General features: G+C 29.1%; 1 long non-coding RNA gene across 3 annotated transcripts in view; it reads right to left on the bottom strand.

The window, feature by feature from the left end:
* Window positions 1–2,057: 2,057 nt before the first annotated feature.
* The window catches only part of LOC118447793 (uncharacterized), a 33,727-nt gene continuing 15,784 nt past the window's right edge, over window positions 2,058–20,000 (bottom strand). For all 3 annotated transcript variants that reach the window (XR_004839969.2, XR_004839968.2, XR_014982000.1), the window contains exon 3: window positions 2,058–2,280. This is a non-coding gene — a long non-coding RNA (uncharacterized LOC118447793). The remainder of the gene's footprint in view (window positions 2,281–20,000) is intronic.

A 20,000-nucleotide genomic window follows, 5' to 3' on the forward strand; every position in this document is an offset into this window, starting at 1 on the left:
TCTCTCTCTCTCTCTCTCTTCGTCTCTGTCACTGTCCTCTGTCTCTGATTCTGTTCCTGTCTCTGTTTTTTTCCTTTTTCCTTTGCGTGACGAAAAAGAGAACACCATGAGTGACGTCATTTGAAATGGATAAGTACTACTTAACAGATTTAATTTGATTCGGATTATGAAACGTAAAGTTGTCGATTTTATTATCAACGAATTCAAATCAACGTTTACATGGTGATCATTTCTAATGCGAATGTGTTGTTTGAAATTAAATTATGTCCGTGTACGTGTTATGTGTATATCGTACACATAGAATTATAATAATAATAACGTTACTTTGAATGTTTTTGATGTCATAAAAAAATAAAAAGAAAAAATAAAAAAAAAGAAGAAAAGAAAGAATAAAGGAAATAGAAAAAAGAAACGAACATATCTGTTATCACAAGGTACAAAAAAAAGAAAAAAGAAAGGATCAGCGAAGATAGAAAAGTGGCATTCTAAATGACATTCATTTGAAATAATTTTTCTAATGATATCATTTTGAATGGTATGTTTTTTTTTTATTTTCTTTCAATTTTTTCCATTTTCTTTTTTCTTTCCTTTTTTTTTTTTTTTGTTAATTATTTTTTCTTTCCTCGTGCCATTGAAAATAATAAACAAATGACATAAGGGAGACTTATTTGTATATTCACATACTTATCTATAAACATTTATTTTACAGATTATCGTACTTGTCGTTAATTGGTAAAAGGAAGAAATAAAATAAAATGAAAAACAAAAAAAAAAACAAAAAAAAGAAATAAAACGAAATAAAAAAAAAAAATATCGATCGAAAATGAATGAAAAGATATATATATATATATATATATAATATATATATATAATATATATATATAATATATATATAATATATATATATAATATATATATATATATATATATATATATATATATATAAATATCACTGAACAACTGTATACTTCGATCGTTCCGAATGAGAATATAAAGAACTTACTTTACGTACATACGTACATACATACATATGTATTTATGCATATACATACGTACATACATATGTATTACATTACGAAGTAATACAAAAAACGAAAGGACAAAATCCTAATAATATTTCGAAAGATTAAAAAAGCCCATACAATTCGTACATATAATACTATAATATTATAAAATGAGATCGTTTGAACACCTGTGTGTGACAACAACCTTTACGTTTCTTACGATATCCATCTGGTCTGTCGTAATAATCGTAGAACCCTTTTTTCGTTCGAGTAAAACCGTGCCGATTTTGTTAGCATCGTACCAAGCGTCGTATCAAACAGTCTCTCTCTCTCTCTCTCTCTCTCTCTCTCTCTCTCTCTCTCTCTCTCATTCACTCACTCACTCTCTTATCTCTTTTTCTCTTTAAAGGCAAGAAGCCCGTGGTGGTTTGCCGATTCAGGACGGTTTCCCGCCATAAACATCTCTGTCGGCGATCTATTGTTCGCCATGAGCGAACGACTATAAGTCATTACACGTCGAGAGAGTCTTGATTATGATCTCCATTGTAAAGACTAAGTCGTGAGCATTGTTCGTTCAAAGCCACCTGTATATGTCCCTTCTCTTTTATCCTCTTTCTTTCTCTCTCTCTCTCTCTCTCTCTCTCCCTGCCCTCCCTCTAGCCCTCCTGTCCCTCCTCTTACTCCCCGTTCCCAGCTCACTGGGCACCTCTACCCCTCCTCTCTGTTTCACGACCAACCATCCCTTCTCTTCCCTTCATCCTTCGCTTAACCATTTTATTCCCTTCCTCTGATATCCTTTCTCCTTATCCCACCCACTGCATCCACCAGCCATCTCCCTCCCTTTATCTCTTCCACGGAAACAACGACTACAACCCTCTTGTAATCCAATATCAATGGCTTCTTCTGTGCTCCTGGTATTAGAAAGTGGTCCACGCGGTCGCATATTTATGATTTCGACGTTACCGAATCTGTCCTTCGTACGTGACGAAGTGGGGGATGGGTGGAGGGGGATGATCAAATAGGCGAATGTATTTCAATGTGTATTTCGATACGAACTAGACGAACAGTTGGTATGCGGAGTGATTACTCCGGATGTGTTTCGATGGTGTTATCGATCGAAAAAGGAAGATATTGTGTAGTTTTATTTTTCTTTTTCTTTTTTCTCTTCTTCGTTTTTTCTTTTTTTTTTTTTTTTTGCTCTGCTCCTCATGCTCTTCACTTTTTGCTTGCTTCTTTTTTTCGATCGCGATTCACTAGACGAGACTTCCTCGTTCGTCTGAAACAGAACGACCTTGAAATGTGAGAGGGATTGTTATGTATATATTTATATATGTATGTATATATGTATGTATATGTGCACGTATATGTAGTTGTATGTTTATATATACATGTGTATATATATATATATATATATACACATATGTTGGATCTTTTGTTTCGTTGAATATCGTGAATATTACTTTTCAGAAGAAAAAGTATAATTATTTGCGTTTTCCTTTGTTTTCTTTCTTTTTTTTTTAATTTGACAAAAGTTGTTCAATAGATTTTTGAATAAATTCTAATCGATCGTAAAAATTTGTCAATTTTGATTTTGTTAATACGACGATTATAATTATTGTTATTATTTTGTTTTTTATTAAAAAAAAAAAAAATTTCTGCGTTCGTAGGATATTTGGTTACAGTTTATCTGCATTTTTTCTTTTTTTAATTTAACATTTTTATAAGAAAAAGACCTTTTCATTTATTATTAATAATTAATAATGGAACTTTTTCTTATTCTTTTTTTTTTTTTTTTTCTAATTTGACACTGTCTTGGAAAGGAACTTTTTTTTAATAAGATAAAAAATTTACTCTTTTCTTTCTTATATTTCTTATATTATTTAATAATTCTTTTAATTTAATATTAATTACCGTTTTATTTTTGGTAATTCTAATTACGAAAAAAAAATTTTAATTATTTTTTTTTTTCTTCATAAAAATCTCGATAAACGCTATCTAGTATACGTCTGTCTTTAGCGATAAATTATACGAATGCGGAAGCCTCACCTTTGAAAGTTTCACAGATAAATATGGTTATCAATTATTATTATTATTACTATTATTATTATTATTATTATTATTATTATTATTATTATTATTATTATTATTATTATTATTATTATTATTATTATTATTATTATTATTATTATTATTATTATTATTATTATTATTATTATTATTATTATTATTATTTTTATTATTATTATTAATTTGGCACATTATAAAAGTCGATAATAATTCTTCGATTTTTTAAAAATTTGACACTCTAAGAAGGAACCTTTCTTATTATCAAAAAAAAAAAAAGAAAAAAAAAAAAAAAGAAAATAAAAGAAAAAGAAATTACGCCTTTTTTGATCGAGTATATAAAAAAATAATTCTATTCCTTAATGAAATAATAATTACTGTCATATTTTTTGTAATCCCATCTAATTACGAGCAAAAAAAAAATTGTTTTATTCGTTTTATTTTTTTTCACTCGACAATTTTCAATTACTTCTATAATTTTCTTATTTTATTTTATTTTTTTTTTTTTTTCGTAAGATCTCGATAAATGTTATTTCGTATGTATGTGTATTTACCAATAGATTATACGAACGCGGAAGCCTCGCCTCCGAAAGTTTCACGAAGAAGTATGGCCGTTAATCTTCTCGTACTCGAAGGCATTGTGATCGGCTCTCTCGAGGATGTCGCGCTCGATCGAGAGATCGCTGGTCCGTGAACGAACGTGAAGGAAAGCACGCTTCCTCGTTTCCCGACTAGATCTCACTCTATACATACATACATACATATATACATACATACATATATACATAGATACATACATACATATATACATATATACATATATACATATATACATATATACATACATACATAGAAAGACGATTCGATTCATTCTCGTGTATTTAACGACGAACATTTTTCTCATATTTTTTTTTTTTTTCATTAATCTTGACCTCAAATGAACTCTCATAGTTCATACGCAAGGAAAAAGGAGACTATATAAATTCATAGAAATTCATAAAAATAAATCTATCTGAAAGATTTTTTAAAATGTTTCGTTAAAACGTTTCAAAACATTGTCTTTAAATTAAATTTTACAATTTGACAAATCTATCTTGGATTTTATTTTCAATGTTTTTTTGTTTTGTTTTATTTTTTTCTTTTTTTTTTCTTTTTTTCTTTTTTGTGTTTTTTTTTTTTTTCACGTAAAAACGTGTCAAAGATATTTATCGAATATTAGAACTTTATTAGAACTATATTTCGTTTATGATTTTATTTTGTTCTTCTTTTCTTTTTTCTTTGATTTGATTTCTTTTTTGTTTTTGTTTGTCTTTTTATGTTTTTATGATTTTACTTGAAAATATTTCAATGATCCATTTTGTACGATATTTATTGGATTTTACGACATTGACTTTATTTAAATTTATGACTTAAATTAAATAGTCAACGTTTAAGGGACAAGGAATTTTGGAAATGTTATAATTAAAATTATAAATTTATGAATTTATATGAAATATTTTTTTAACATATATAAAACTGTAAAACCATAATTCCAAATAAAAAAAAAAAATATGACGAAAAACACGATGTATTTTACTGTATTTGTTGAAAAAGAAGAAAAAAAGAAAAAATTACATATAAATTATATTAGATAAAATTATATAAATAAGACAGTAATGAGTAATGATAAGTAATTCGTTGGAAATTTTCAAAATCTTATTTTTCGTTATAATTAATCAAAATTATAATTAAAATTATAATCTTTATTTTTTTTCTCCTCTTTTCTTCTTTTTTTTTTTTTTAATTTTGAAACTTTAAAACAATCTTTTTTTTTTTAATTCTATAATACTGTAAATATAAATAAGATTTTATGGTACTCTAATTCTGTAATTGTTCTTTTTTTTCTGAAAGTATATATATATATATACACATTCTTTAAAGTAAAAAAAAAAAAAAAATATATATATATAAACAGTTATATATAGATATATCTAAGCATCTATCTTTATCTCATGGTCTTTGTCGAGTTCTCCGTTGGCGGAGAATTTCCAAAGCATTCCGTAACCACGCTAATATACGTGAAAGGACGCGATAAATCGTGTCCCATGGAATTCGACTGCTTTCACGAATGACATCGACCCTCGCCCGTATTCTAACCGGAAGTTGGTAGTAGGTGTTACATATGATATTACGTATGACATTACACATGATATTACATACGTGAAATATGTTCTGGCGCCTCGATTTCATGTTTATATAGGTTGGCCTACTCAAAGTAGAATTAAAAGAAAAAGAAAAAAAGAAAAAAAAAAGAAAGAAAAAAAAAAGAAAAAAGAAAGAAAAAACGAAGATGTCGGAAAAAAATTTCCGATAAAAAAAGAAAAAAGAAAAAAGAAAAGGAAAAACGGAATAAAAACTATTTGAAGATTAAAAATTTCATCCTAAAAAAAGAAAAATTGTTCGATAAATATTGTTCGATATTAATTTTGGATCGATTCGATGATAATAATAATAGTACTTTTTTTTTTTTTGTTAATGTCGATGTTGTGAAATAACCTTTTTTGTGTTTCCTTTTATTGCTTTAATTTAATAACAAATAATAATTGTTTTTTTTTTTTTTTTTTTTTTTATAAAGACGATTCATTCATGAAAAAGAAGTAAATAAATAAATAAAAATTATTTGATTTTTTTCTTATTCTTCTTTTAATTATCATTTTAATTTTACAATAAAATTTTTAATTCATAAATCTAAAGAAAAAATCATTTTATTATTATCAATTTGACAATAAAATAATTTATGAAATGAAGGAATTTCATGATTCGTATTCGAAACGATTTGCGATTTGTGATCATAAATCTAAAGAATAAAAAAAGAAAAAAAAAAAAAACAATTTTTTTTTATTTCATACTTAATACTTGAAATAATTTTGGAAATAAAGGAATTTCGTGATCCTTTCGAAACGATTCATGATCATAAATCTGAAGAAAAAAAAAGAAATCTTTCTTTTCTTTTTTTTTTTTTTTTCATTTCATACTTGATAACAATCGAAATAATTTTTGAAATGAAGGAATTTCGTGATTCGTATTCGAAACGATTCGCAATTTAGCCTAACCGTAGTACTATCTCTCGGTGAGTCTGGCCTTCTCCTCTTTCTTAACCCGGTCCACGGTAACTTATACGCCTACCTGTCCTGTCCAGAGGATAAGTACCGCGACAGGACGTGGACAAAGGGCTTTCCTCGAGAAAGAGAGACAAGGCTTGACGAAAATAGCACGCGAGACGCGAACCTTTTACATAGTTTACCGACGTACATTTCCACTATAATACGATAGTTTATTTCTCGGCGTCCTTGCCACGAGATCCTTACAAACTAAGATCACTTGTGTTAAACGAAAATCAAAAAGTATACCTATAACCATTGTATTGTTCATTCTTACACGTTCGATCAAAATTCTTATTTTTACAATAAAATTGAATTTTTTCTTTGAAAAATGTGTACGATGATTGTCACCTTTTATTATCGTAAGATATTTTTCAGAATTAAATTCTTTTATTATAATAATATATTAATTATAATTTTTATTGCAAATTTGCGATAATTACGATTTGTATCTTAAGATTTTTAATTATTTACTTCTTTTTCTGTTATTACAATAATTACGATTTTTATAGTAATATTGCGAGAATTATTGGAATTGTATTCTAAGGTATTAATTATTCGTAATTTTTTTTGTTTTTTTTTTTATGAGATTATAATAATTAAGATTTTTATTGTAGGAGTAACTTAATTATGATTTGTATTCTATGATTATGATAATTATGAAAGTTGTATTCTAAGATCTTAATTATTCGTAATTATTTCGAGGGAAGATTATAATAATACGAATTTTTATTGTAAGAATATGATAATTATGATTACGATAATTATGATTTGTATTCTAACATTTCAATTAGATTTAAATGCTCTTTACGATTTTTTTGTAAGATAATAATAATTAAAATTTTCATCGCAAGATTGCGACAATTAAAATTAATATTCTATAATAACGTCGTAATATTTATGATTATCGTTGTAAAATTATAATAATTATTATTATCTATAAATGTGTCAAAATTTATAAAAAAAAAAAAAAAAAAAAAAAAAAAAAATAACCTTCCTCCTTTTTCTTTTTCACTTCGTTCAATCTTCCTTCTATCCCCCCCAACCATATTTTATCGTGTGGAATTTCTAGCAACTTCATTAAATATCTTCCTTTCTTATTTTTTGTTTTTTTTTTTTTTTTTTTTTTTTTATTAAATCCTTCTCCACATCCTTCCAGACACGAAAATAAATTCTACCGAAATTTTGTTAACTCCTTTCCCTTAATTATCATTTCCCCCTCTCCCTCCCCCCTCCCCCCTCCCCCAGATAATCAAATACCGAATAAATATTTCTTTTTTTTTTTTGTTCTTTCATTTTTTTTTTTCGGTACGTCGAAGAATACCTCAAGTAATTCCAATACTTTCGTTTTCTTCTTTCATCGCAAAAGACATCGGTATAGGGGAAAAGAAGGAGGATGAGAAAGGGACGAAGGAGACACACGTGGGCTCGTTAAAATTCCCTTTTTCATTCCGCGAGAAGGAGAGAAAAAAAAGGGAAAAAAGAAGAGAAAAAAAAAATATCAAATCAAATCGAATCGAATCGAATAAATAAAGAGAGGAGAGATAGATAGATAGAGAGAAAGAGAGAAAGAGAGAAAGAGAGAAAGAGAGAGAGAGAGAAAGAGAGAGAGAGAAAGAAAAAAATGAGGAGAGAAAAATGTCGAGGACAGTTCGTGGTGTGTATCTAGCGGCGTAGGTCGCGTTAACCGATGTTATCTGTTGCGTAGGTACGCGGAGAGTACCAGTAGGATACCAGAAAGGTCGGACAAGAAGAGAAGAGACGAAGAAGAGGTGGAGGAAGAGGACGAGGAGGAGAAGAAGGAGGAGGAGGAGGAGGGAAAGGAAGAGGAAGAGAAGAGGTGGAGAAGAATAAGAAGAAGAAGAAGAAGAAGAAGAAGAGAGTTAGCTTCTGAATCGAAAGATGCGCGATTAACCCGGTAGCGGATCGCCAACGGTCTACCTCAGGCTACCGCGAATGCAAATACTCCGATACACGGATAGAGAGGGCCGATACTCTGAGAAAATAATACTCCTTCCGCGGTTCATAATTTTCCTATCGGACCATGAACCTAAACAAGCGAGTAAACCGTAATTAAATCCGCATATCTTTACATACGCAAATAGTTTCTCTCATGGTTTCTCTCTTTTCTCTCTCTCTCTCTCTCTCTCTCTCTCTCTCTCTGTCTCTCTCTTTCTCTCTTCTTTTTTCCTTTTCTTTTTTTTTCTCTTTCCCCCCACCCCCCCTACATACTTTATTTACGCATAACTGTAGACGACAAGAATATAAATATTACGCGGATATATATGTAATCATGTTTAATTGTAACATTGATGAGGATTATTGTCGTTTCTTCTTCTTCTTCTTTTTTTTCTTCTTCTTCTCTTTAATTCCATTTTTTTTCTTTTCTTTATTTTTTTTTTCTTTTTTTTTTTTTTTTCAATTAGATACTCCAAAGAAAAAGAAGAAATTCCTTTTTATCGCGTGCAACGGTAATAATTAATCATCATTCAAATTAATTTAGTATTCGAAAAATAATTTTAATTGAAAAATTGAGATATTACGAGATATTCGTTAACAAAAATTAATTATTCGTAATTTTATTACTAATTTATATTAAATGTAAAGAAAAATATATAAAAAGTGATGAAAATTATATTAAAAATAGCGAAAAAAATATATATATATATACATATTTTTATATATTAAATATCGTATATATCATTATAATATTATTTTCGTCGTTATATCACGACAATGCAATTATCCTTAACTCGTCTAAACAATTTTTTCTCTTTTCTCAATCATACATTTTTATGAAGTACTATTAAAACTGATTCGTACGTAACGTAATTATCATATTAAATCGACTTATCTTTCATAAAATTTACAAGATCTCGACATTTGACGCGGGATGAAATGAAGAAGAAAAAAAAAAAGATAAAAGAAATACAAAAATGTAAAACAAGAAGGAAAGAAAAGAGGAACGAAAGATTTAAATCAAATGAGCGTCCGGCCTTTAACAGCGCCCTTCGGATATTTTCAGTCTCGTTAACCCCTAAAAATTCTCAGACGTCTACTAACCACCCACTACCTCCCCTCTCCCTTCCCCTAACGCCCTCCCCCCCCCCGCCTCACTATAGTCGTCATCCTCGTCGTTTTTCTTGTCTTACGGATTCGCTACATGAACGAGATTATGAAATAAAAAGAAAGAAAGAAACAACAGATATAACATCCATTAATATCATGTATACGAGGATGAAAGATAAGTAGTAATAGTAATCGGTCATCCGGTTTTGAAAAAGATGACATTATAAATGGGAATTATTATATATTCACTGAGTCAAATGTCAGTAATCGAATCGTAGATTGTTTTCAACGTAAATCATACGACCGCTTTTAAATGGTAGATGACTTAAGAAGACTTTATTAGTGGAAGAAGAAGAAGAAGAAGAAGAAGAAGAAGAAGAAGAAGAAGAAGAAGAAGAAGAAGAAAATGCGACAGTCGAGGAAACGGCGAAGGGGGGAGAAATGGCGACAAAGAGTGGTGAAACGACAAAACGTAAATACAAAAGGAGATAGTAATGATGAACGATAAAAAGGGAGAAATAGAACGATAACAATGAAAATAGAGAAAAATCGTCAATGATAAGAGATGATAAGGTAGGAAAGAGAAAAAAAAAAGGATAGAAAGTGAAAGAAATTGTGATAGACTAGAAAGAAAGAGTAATAATAAAAAGAGAAAGTGAATTGGAAACGATAATGAGAAAAAAGAGAATGATAATAATGGAAAGAGATGGATAATGAGAACGATAATTAGCGAAAGAAGGAAAGTGAAGGAGAATGAGAAAAATTGAAAGAGAGAAAGAGAGAGAGAGAGAGAGAGAGAGAGAATGATAAAAGGGGAAAGAAATTGACAAGAACAATTAGAAAAAAAAAGAGATATGATAATGACGGAAAAAGAATGAAATGGATAGAGATAGAGAGAGTAATAGAGAAAGAGAGAGGAAGAGGAGAGATAGAGAGAGAGGGAGAAGAATCCTGTTCGGCGAATTGAGTTTGAAGAAAAACGAACGGATGCTGGCTGCTGGAGCACGCTTGTGTATGAGATAGAGATAGAGAGAATGAGTGGTAAGAGAGAGGGTGGACGGGAGGGAGGAGGGTAAAGAATCGTCAGAAAACAGACGGCGCCGAGCGTGTTAATTGCAACGATAAACTCTCGCGTGGACCTTTCGTCCTTCGCACATGCTGTTTCTCTTATTTTCTTTCTTTCAATTTTCTCTCTCTCTCTCTCTCTCTCGTTCTCTCTCTCTCTCTCTCTCTCGTTCTCTCTTTAACACTCTTGAGAATGAGGCATCATCACGAAAGTCGACCTTTTCCGCGTATTACTATCGCACACAAAAGCACGGTAGAGTTTTACTCCGGTAAGACATTAATAAACGGTCGTCGAGACTCATCCTCAGTGAGCTTAGCTCTTCTTGGGTTCTCTCAAATAAGCTTAGAAGTATAATAACGATGAAAACTTAAGCCGTGTAAGCTATCTTAATGTTGTTCGTTACGATCTTCAGAGACATTCTTAAGCGCACTCGAGTATTAAAGACCTTCCTTTATTTTGATAATAGAAAGAAAAAGAGAGATAGAAGGACAACACAGAGAAAGAGAGAGAAAGAGAGAGAGAGAAAGAGAGAGAGAGAGAATACAGAGAGACAGTGAAATATTCTACTAATATTTATTTATATCATTTATTTATCTAAACGTTTTTATAATATTTATTTATCTATCTCTTTTTCTCTTTTATTTTTTTTTTATTCTTTTTTTTTTTCGTTATCATGTGTCTATATGATTATTCGCATTTTTGATTATCTCGATTTTTATCTATATCCCATGTATTGTATAATTTTTAATCGATCATATATATTTATGCATTACGTATACTTATATAAATTTACTTAATTTTTAATACTTACTTAATATTTATTTAATAATTGTTAGCTCTAATTAATGATATAAACAATATAAAATTCTCTATTATTCTCCGTCATCCAGTTAAAAAAAAAAAAATATATATATATATGTACATATATACTTTTTTTTAATTATTAACTTGATAATAAATTAAAAAAAAAAAGAAAAAAAAGAAGAACGAGGAAAAAAAAGAAACGAACTTTATTCTACGTTCAAATATAATCCCGGAACTATATATGTATGTGTGTATGTTGTATGTATCCATGTATGTGTGTATGTAATACATATCTCAGGGATTATTATTCGCACAACTATTTATAAATTTTCGTTTGTCGAGAAGGAGGACTCGAATTTCCGCTTTCACTGTGCGCGAAAAAAGATAGAAGAAAAGAAAGAGAGAAAGAAAGAAAGAAAGAAAGAAAGAAAGAAAGAAAGAAAGAAAGAAAGAAAGAAAGAAAAGAAGAGGAAAAAAAAGTATAAACGAGAATATACCTTTCGAGGGCGCAAAAGCTCTTTCAGTGCTATAGACGTGAATTATCGACTTGGAAGAATTAAGATCCTTCCTTTTAAAAGTGTCGGCAAAATGCCGTAGCAGCAACAACGGCAACGGCAACGGCACACAAGAGAACTTTAACATAAGAGTTGCTAACTTCTTCTTGTTGCATATCGCGTAATACACGAGAGAGCTACATTTAAAATATGAGAACTGGCGAGGGTGAGAAGAGGTCAATTTTATAAGCGTCAAATCCTTGCTTTCACTGCATTTGTAACGTGACCGAGGAAAAAGAAAAAAAAAAGAAAAGAAACAAAATATGGCGGATTCGAACTTCTTTTACTTGTGGCGCCGCACCGTTGACACAAAGGAGACGGATCTGAATGATCGACTTGGCTTCAGTCGAGAAGGGACCCGTTTTATTTTTATTTCTTTTCTTCTCTTTTCTTCTCCACAACGTGAGCTTCAACTCGGTCAAACGTTTTCTTGATTAATAGCACGTAAATTTTACTTCGTTCGAATAATCGTTTTCGAGGTTAAGAAAAAAAAGAAAATGGACGATTATATATAGGCATATAACGTGTTTCTGCGCATGCGTTCATGCCGAATTTTTAATTCTGACTCGTAAAATAAGTCAAGTATTTTTAATTTTAATCATTCGACGAATTACATTTATCGTAAATTAAAAAAAAATATTTCCATAATTAATTAATAATAAAATCTGAATTTCTTTTTAAAATATATACATATGTATATGTATGCGTGTGTGCATGTTTATGTGGATAAGTCAAATGGATTTGTTTATCTGAAAAAGAAATTCGACGAATTCGAAATTGAAAGAAATTTTTTTTACGTAAAGCTTAGATACGATTGACTTTAGAGTTTTGCTAAAAAGATATCGTGACATGAAAAATTATTTTCAACTTTATTAATACTGTAAATATCGAATAAATAAAAAAAAAAAAAAGTAAGAAAGAAAAAAAAGGGAAAGAAAGAAGAAGGTTAGAGAAAAGAAATATCGATTAAAAAAAAAAAAAAAAAAGAAAGAAAAAAGAAAAAGAAATAGAGCAAAACAAAAATAACAAAAAAGAACAAAAGAGAAGAAAAAAAAAAAATAATCCTCGTAATAAGGAGCCGCAAGACAACAAGAAGAAGTTGTCAAATCTCTTTCACGCTATATTCTTTATACAACTTATTACGAGTTGTATGAATATTGGACAACCAATAGGAAGGAAGGAAGAAAAGAAGAAAGGAAGGTAGGAAGGAAGGAAGGAAAGAAAGAAAGAAAGAAAGAAAGAAAGAAAGAAAGAAAGAGTGAACGGAATTGGAAAGGGGTAGGGGGACGAGGTAAGAAGTGAGGAAGGTTCGGCCATGAATTATCGGCACCACTAAACGAAGAGAGAACGGCATCAATAAAAGTGAGAAGAAGTAGTGGAAGAAGAAGAAGAAGAAGAAGAAGAAGAAGAAGAAGAAGAAGAAGAAGAAGAAGAAGAAGAAGAAGAAGAAAGCAAGGCTCTCGTGAGCTACCGAAGAACGCTCGTTACCAAGAGCGACGTCCGCTCTGCTTCGAGAATATTGCTCGTGACTCATGGCCCGTGAGTAAAAAGCCAGAGTAATGAAGCTCTCCCGATCCCGGTAGAAAGAAAGAAAGAGAGAGAAAGAGAGAGAGAGAGAGAGAGAGAGAGGAGAAAAGGAGATTCGTCGCGGTATCCAGTGGACCACCAGCTTCGAAAGAGTTCAAAGTCGAATTCCTCGCATTTACGAGTATCCTCTCTCTCTCTCTCTCTCTCTCTCTTTCTCTCTTTCTCTCTCTCTCTATCTATCTATCTCTTTCTCTTTCTTTCTCATCTTTTCATTCTACTACAAATTTTCCCATCGTTTTCTTTTCTAACAATAATTTATTGTCAGTAAATATCGTGTATGATGTTAAAACATGAGAGTAAAGATAAATTTATATATATATATATATATATATATATATATATATATATATTAGGTGGACCGGAAAGTAATGTCACTTTCTTAAATTAAATTCAAACGAATAAATTTTTAACAAGTTTTTATTTTTAATCACAATCAAATATCGACATGCGCAGAAACGACTTTTTTTATTTTCAATATTTTCAATATTTTCTATTTTCTATTTTCAATATTTTTCGATAATTAGAATAATCAATTTTTTTTTTTCACTAATTTCCATTCGACGGGTTATACCTATGCAACTATATTTTTTTTATATCTTTATATAATCATTTGTCTTAAGTTTTTCTTAAATAAATTTTCTGAAAAAAATACATATATTCTTTTTAAATTTATATTAAAAAAAAAAAAAAAAAATATATATATATATATACACACACACATATATTTAACGTTAAATATTTTTTATTTTAACGTTTATACGTATATATATATGCACACACATATATAAATATATAATATAAGATATCTTGATTTGAATGATAAAGAAAAGAAAGTTTAGACATTAAGGGATGGCATATAGTCGATAGATTCGCATTAACTTTAAGAAGAGAGAATTCTCCGAACGTCTTATAAGATACGCGACATCAAGAGAGTGTCAGCAGGATGGAACGGTGGGAGAGGGGAGCGGCGGGGGGAGGGAGGAGGGGGCGCCATACTACACGCGCTTAGTCTCTCCCGTCTACTATCGATTTTCACGCCGTCCGACAGACGTCGACGTTAAACCGATTCGATTCGCTTTGAAATAAACGCCAACTATTCAAGACGATGCTCGATGATACCGTAGATCCGTCCAAAGGAATCAATTAAGAAAAGGGAGTCCTGAACATCGAAAACGTCCTCTAAGTATTCTTTAAGTCTTTTCTACGTTCACTCCTATTACTATATCTATGTATCTCGTAGATATGTGAGTTAGAGAAACTTAGACATACAAGAAACTTACATGTTCTCTATCTCTTTCTCTTTCTATCTTTCGTTATCTCTTGCTCTCTCTTTCTCTTTCTCTTTCTCTTTCTCCTTCTCTTTCTCCTTCTCTTTCTCTTTCTCTTTCTCACAACTGGCAATGGCTTCGCTAGCTAGAGCTCGGTTTATCGGTTCTACCGGACGACGATTACTTCCGTATTCAGCATCCTCCAGATGTACGATGATTAGCGCTAGATTGGCGCTAAACCGCGGCTCGTACATCGTGCTTGAATGCCAAATGAGGGGGGAATCCGTTTTCCCGCTTCTCCTTTGGACAGGAAATTTATTCGACTTCTCTCTTTCTCTTTCTCTCAATCTCTCTCTCTCTCTCTCTCTCTCTCTCTTACTCTTTTCGACTTTCCATAACCATCCCTGAGATCACCTCTTCTTCTTCTTCTTCTTCTTCTTCTTTTTCTTCTTCTTCTTTCTCCCTTTTTGTTTCTTTCTCCTAGTAATTGAATTCCAAGAAGTCGATATGGCGTCTCGATAACTCATCGATTTGCATTCCCATATAATCGTAAACTTTCGTTAACTTTTAAACGATTTAGTAAAAGAGATAATCTTTTGAATCATGTTGCCACCATTTTTTTTATCCGGATATATCTACACGCGTTCATAAACGCGTATTATTTGTTTTGTTTTGTTCTTCTTTTTTTTTCTTTTTTTTTTTTGTTTGTTTTTTTTCCGTGTGTTTTCTTCAATTTATTATATTGCATATTATTCTCTCCTTCGAAACATTTAATAATCGTTTTTTCAAATAATTCTTCCGATGAATCAGGAGACTCATTTTATTGAGTATCTCAAATATTTTGCTTTTTTTCTTCTTCCTTTTCTTTTCTTTTCTTTTCTTTTCTTTCTTTTCTTTTTTTTTTTTTTTCTTTATTCACAATATGATTGATGCTGATTAGGATCAGGTGTTATGATTGATTATAGTGATATAATATCGATGATCTTATTGTATAGTATTAATTAGAAGAAACTTGTTCGTATAAATTAATCTCTAGATCGATTATTCTAATTATTTAAAAAAATAGAAGAAAAAAAAGAAAAAAAAAATAAAAGAAAAAGAAATAAAAATTATATATTGAAGATCAGCCATGTATGATCGATTAATCGTTGATCATCCGCAAATATAAAAAATAAATATAACTTAAAAAAATATATACATATACATATGTCGAGATACATATATACATAGATGCATAAATCGAATATGCATAGAATTACTATTATAATAATTATTATAATAGTAATTCTTTGAAACGTTCGATTTCAAACTACGACTATCTTAATAAAATTAAAAAAAAATATATATATATATTTTTTTCTTTTCATTCAATCAATATATTAATATTAGGTTAAAGATATAATATAAAAATTTTCAAATATTAAAATTATTCATTAGAAAAAATTTTCTTTAATCCAAAGTTTCATTCGTATTATCTGTCAATGAATATAATTTTTATTCACTTTTAATGAATCAATTTAAATTCGATTGTTCAATAAAAAAAAAAAAAAAAAGAAAAAGGATGAGAAATTAATTTCAATTAATCCTTAAATTTTGATACATCTATATTGAATTAATAAATTTGATTAAAATGCATCCATTTAAAATTCAAATAAATGTAAACATTCTCAATTGATTTTCAACAAATATATACGTACGTAAGAAAGAGAATGATTGATCAGAAACGAGAATGAATAAATTTAGAAAATTGACGTCACCTTGAAATTCCATATATGTACGTGATGGTAGGCAAGTCAAGGTCATCCAAGATACCGTACAAAAGATATATATATATATATATATCTTCTTCTAGTAAAGATGCTGTCTTTCCTTTATTTTCCAAGGACTAAACTACTATGTGACAATAAAGACGACAATGCGAAGACCACACGATGATCAAGGCGATCTTAATGTCCTTTCATTCGTGACAATTAAATACGTTTATTGTCGAGGTCACCAAAATAAATATGCAGCATGCGAGAAGCAATTTCGAAAGGATACAAAGAGAAAGAAATCCTCATTCTGCGACATCCGCGTTCTTTCATATCTTGTGATCCCACAAGAAACCAGTAGCTCTATATATATATATACATATATATATATATATATATATATATATATATATGGGGTGTTTGAAAACAAAAAAATTTTATTCCATGAAATGTTATAATACGTTTAATGGAGTATAATAATAAGATAAGAAATTAATATGAATTGATTGATATAAAAATAGTTCTTTTGTATTTTCTTTTTTTGTATTTTTTTTTGTATTTTTTTTGTATTTTTTTTTGTATTTTTTTTGTATTTTTTTTTGTATTTTTTTTTTTTTTTTTTTTTTTTTTTTTTTGAAGGAATATAGAATCTATGAATAAGTAAAAAAAACTTTCGATCATTACACGATAGTCGTTCGAATTAAATTTTTAAATAATTAATTAACGAAAAAATTTGGATTATTCGAATGATCTCTTTTTTATTTCTTTATTAAGATGTTCGATTGTTAATGCACGAGATTATTTTTTGTACTATTAATATCCCTCTGTCTTTCTCTTTCTTTTCTTTTCTTTTCCTTTTTTATCCTTTTTACAAATCTCATTTTATTTTTATTTCCTATTTTCTTTTTTATCCGATAAAAATTATATTTCAAGCATATTTGTCTTTTATTTCTAACAATAAAATAAGAATACTCTTTATTTATCGCATGTTCGACAAATTATAATGATTATTCCATCTCAATCATTCAGGTTTTTTTTTTGTTCTGCTTAATACGACAATAACAATTTTCAAACGAGTTGTGTCAGCTAAGCAAAAAACTTGGTGTTTTCCCGATGTTTACCGATCAATTATATACTACGACTTTTCTTTCCATCCATAATGGATAAAGTTTTAACTTCTATCTTTGCTAAGTAAAAAACAGAGATAAGAAGCTAAACAAGAAAAAGAAGAAAAAGAAGTAGAAGAGGATGAGAAGACTTAAGAACTCGCAAACGATTATTTAACGTTGAGTAAGTCGACGATAAAGAAAATGATGAATTTTAGATGAAGGAGGGATACTTTCTATGTCTTTTTGTGTATGTGTGTGTGTATGTATATATATGTGTGTGTGTATGTGTGGAAGAAACCAGAAATAACGATTTCAAGGCAAAGAAATATTATTCGAAAAGGAATTCTATTTTACCGGAACTTGTTTGCGAGAAAATAAATCAACAACGTTGCATTTTATATTTCGATCCAATAGATCAACTTTTTAATTTGTTTTATAATTTATAAATATATATTTGTTATTATAAATATATGTCTGTGATTTATAAATATATATATATATATATATATATATCGAATAACATCGTTTGTGATTAATAATTATTTTACGAAAGAATTAATACAAAGAAAAATAATTAAAAAAAAGAAAAGAAATTATTTTTCATTGTCATTAGGATTTAATTGATAGAAAAAATTTTTGTTCGTACGATATTATACCACCCGATACGTTGTTTTATAATTTTGTTTTCTTTTTTCTCTTGTTTTTCTTTTTTTTTTTTTTTTTTTTTGTTTCTTTTCTTAAACATACAAAAAAAGAGATAGAAGAAAAAAAGGTTTACTATGATGTATAACTTTTTCTCACGAATGTGTTTTATTTAAATTAAACGTTAAAATTTTTTCTTTCGAACAATATGTCCACTCTATATATTATTTCATAATTTATTTATTTCCCTTTTTTGCTTTATTTTTCCCTTTTCAATTCAAAAAAAAAAGTTCATTAAAAAAGTTCATTACGATTCACTCGGTGGATCGATTGTTCAATCAAAGATCTTATAAATATGCGAACAATAATGAAAAATTGTTTATGCGATTATAATATAGAGTTCGAATTTTTTTTTCCTTTTTCTTTTAAATATTTTTCTTCGTTCTTTTTTATTGTCTTCTTTTTCTTCTTTTTTTTCTTGTTTTTTCTTTTTTTTTTTGTTCTTCTTTATGTTTTTGAACGTCATAACAAAATCATTTTTCTCTACAGGTCAATGCAACCTTTTAAGAATAGAGAGAGGTCAATGTGAACTTAGGTGAACTTACTCATACACAGACACATTTATACATATGCATATATGTGTACATATACATATATGGTGGTGTCATGGTGCCATCGATCTTGGCAGGATCGATGAATGGGATGATTAACGTTCGTCTTGGGATTCTCTCGATCTTCTCACCCACGCGTTTCTCAAGAGAGACGAAGGAACCTTTGCCGTGAAATAATTAATTAAACTGTGAAAACCGTATGCTCGAATCGAGAATAAATAATCGACTGTCGACTCTTAAAATATCTGTCTTTGTCCCATCTAAATATAAGATTGATAAAAATGTTGATAATTAATATTTATATAAAATTAACCGCGCACGTACACGCACATATATATATATATATATATATATATATATATATATGTATACGATTTAAAAAATAATATATTCAATCACTTAAGAAAAAAAATTGTATTGCACGTCGCATTTAAATCGTAAGATCAATTGTTCTAATTATCGAGAAATAAAATTAAAAAAAAAGAAAAAAAAGGAGGAAGAATTATAAAATAAAAAAAAAAAAAATTAATCTTAAGATAAAATGAAACTAATTCTATAAAAACATACAACATACAAACACACAACACATATACATACACACGGGCAAACACGCACATATACACACATATACGCACATGTGCTATATATATATATATATATATATATATATATATATATATATATATAACATATAATTGAAAAAATAATTGATTTAATCACAGATAAAAAAATTTTTACGATACATTAAACAGCAAATGATAATTTCAGATATTAGCATGTAATATAGTAGTATATAATTCTCATGTTAGGTATTAAACGGACAGAGATTATTAAGCCGGAAGTTGTCTATGCTTCACACGAGTCTCTCAGTATACGTCATAGAGATAATGCACGAGATCGACGTACTCGATCGGAAGTCAGGGCCGCCAGCTGTCAACCATTTTCACTCGAGTCGACGGTTCATCTCGATCGGATGGACAGCATGTTTGCAAGGAGAGTATCGACCATGCTCGTTTTGTAATAAACGTCAAATTACTGGACAATCAATGTATTTACTTTGAGATAATTTCAATGCGTTCCGTCATGTTTATACATATATGCACACAAGTTTTTTTTTAATTTTTTTTAATTTTTTTTTTTTTTTTTTTTTCTTTTTTTTTTATACATATACACGAGAATCATATGTAATTGAGCTTTGAAATCTTCCGCGTCAGGGTTATGTATGTATGTAGTGCGGATATGTATGTATGTATATGATGAAAACAAAATTTACTAACCCAAGTAATATGACCTTTTGCTGATTAGTTTTCATAATAACCTCTTTATTTTTC

This window comes from Vespa mandarinia, chromosome 3 (assembly GCF_050613455.1).
Source record: "Vespa mandarinia isolate Hongniang chromosome 3, ASM5061345v1, whole genome shotgun sequence".
Classification (NCBI taxonomy): Eukaryota; Metazoa; Arthropoda; class Insecta; order Hymenoptera; family Vespidae; genus Vespa; species Vespa mandarinia.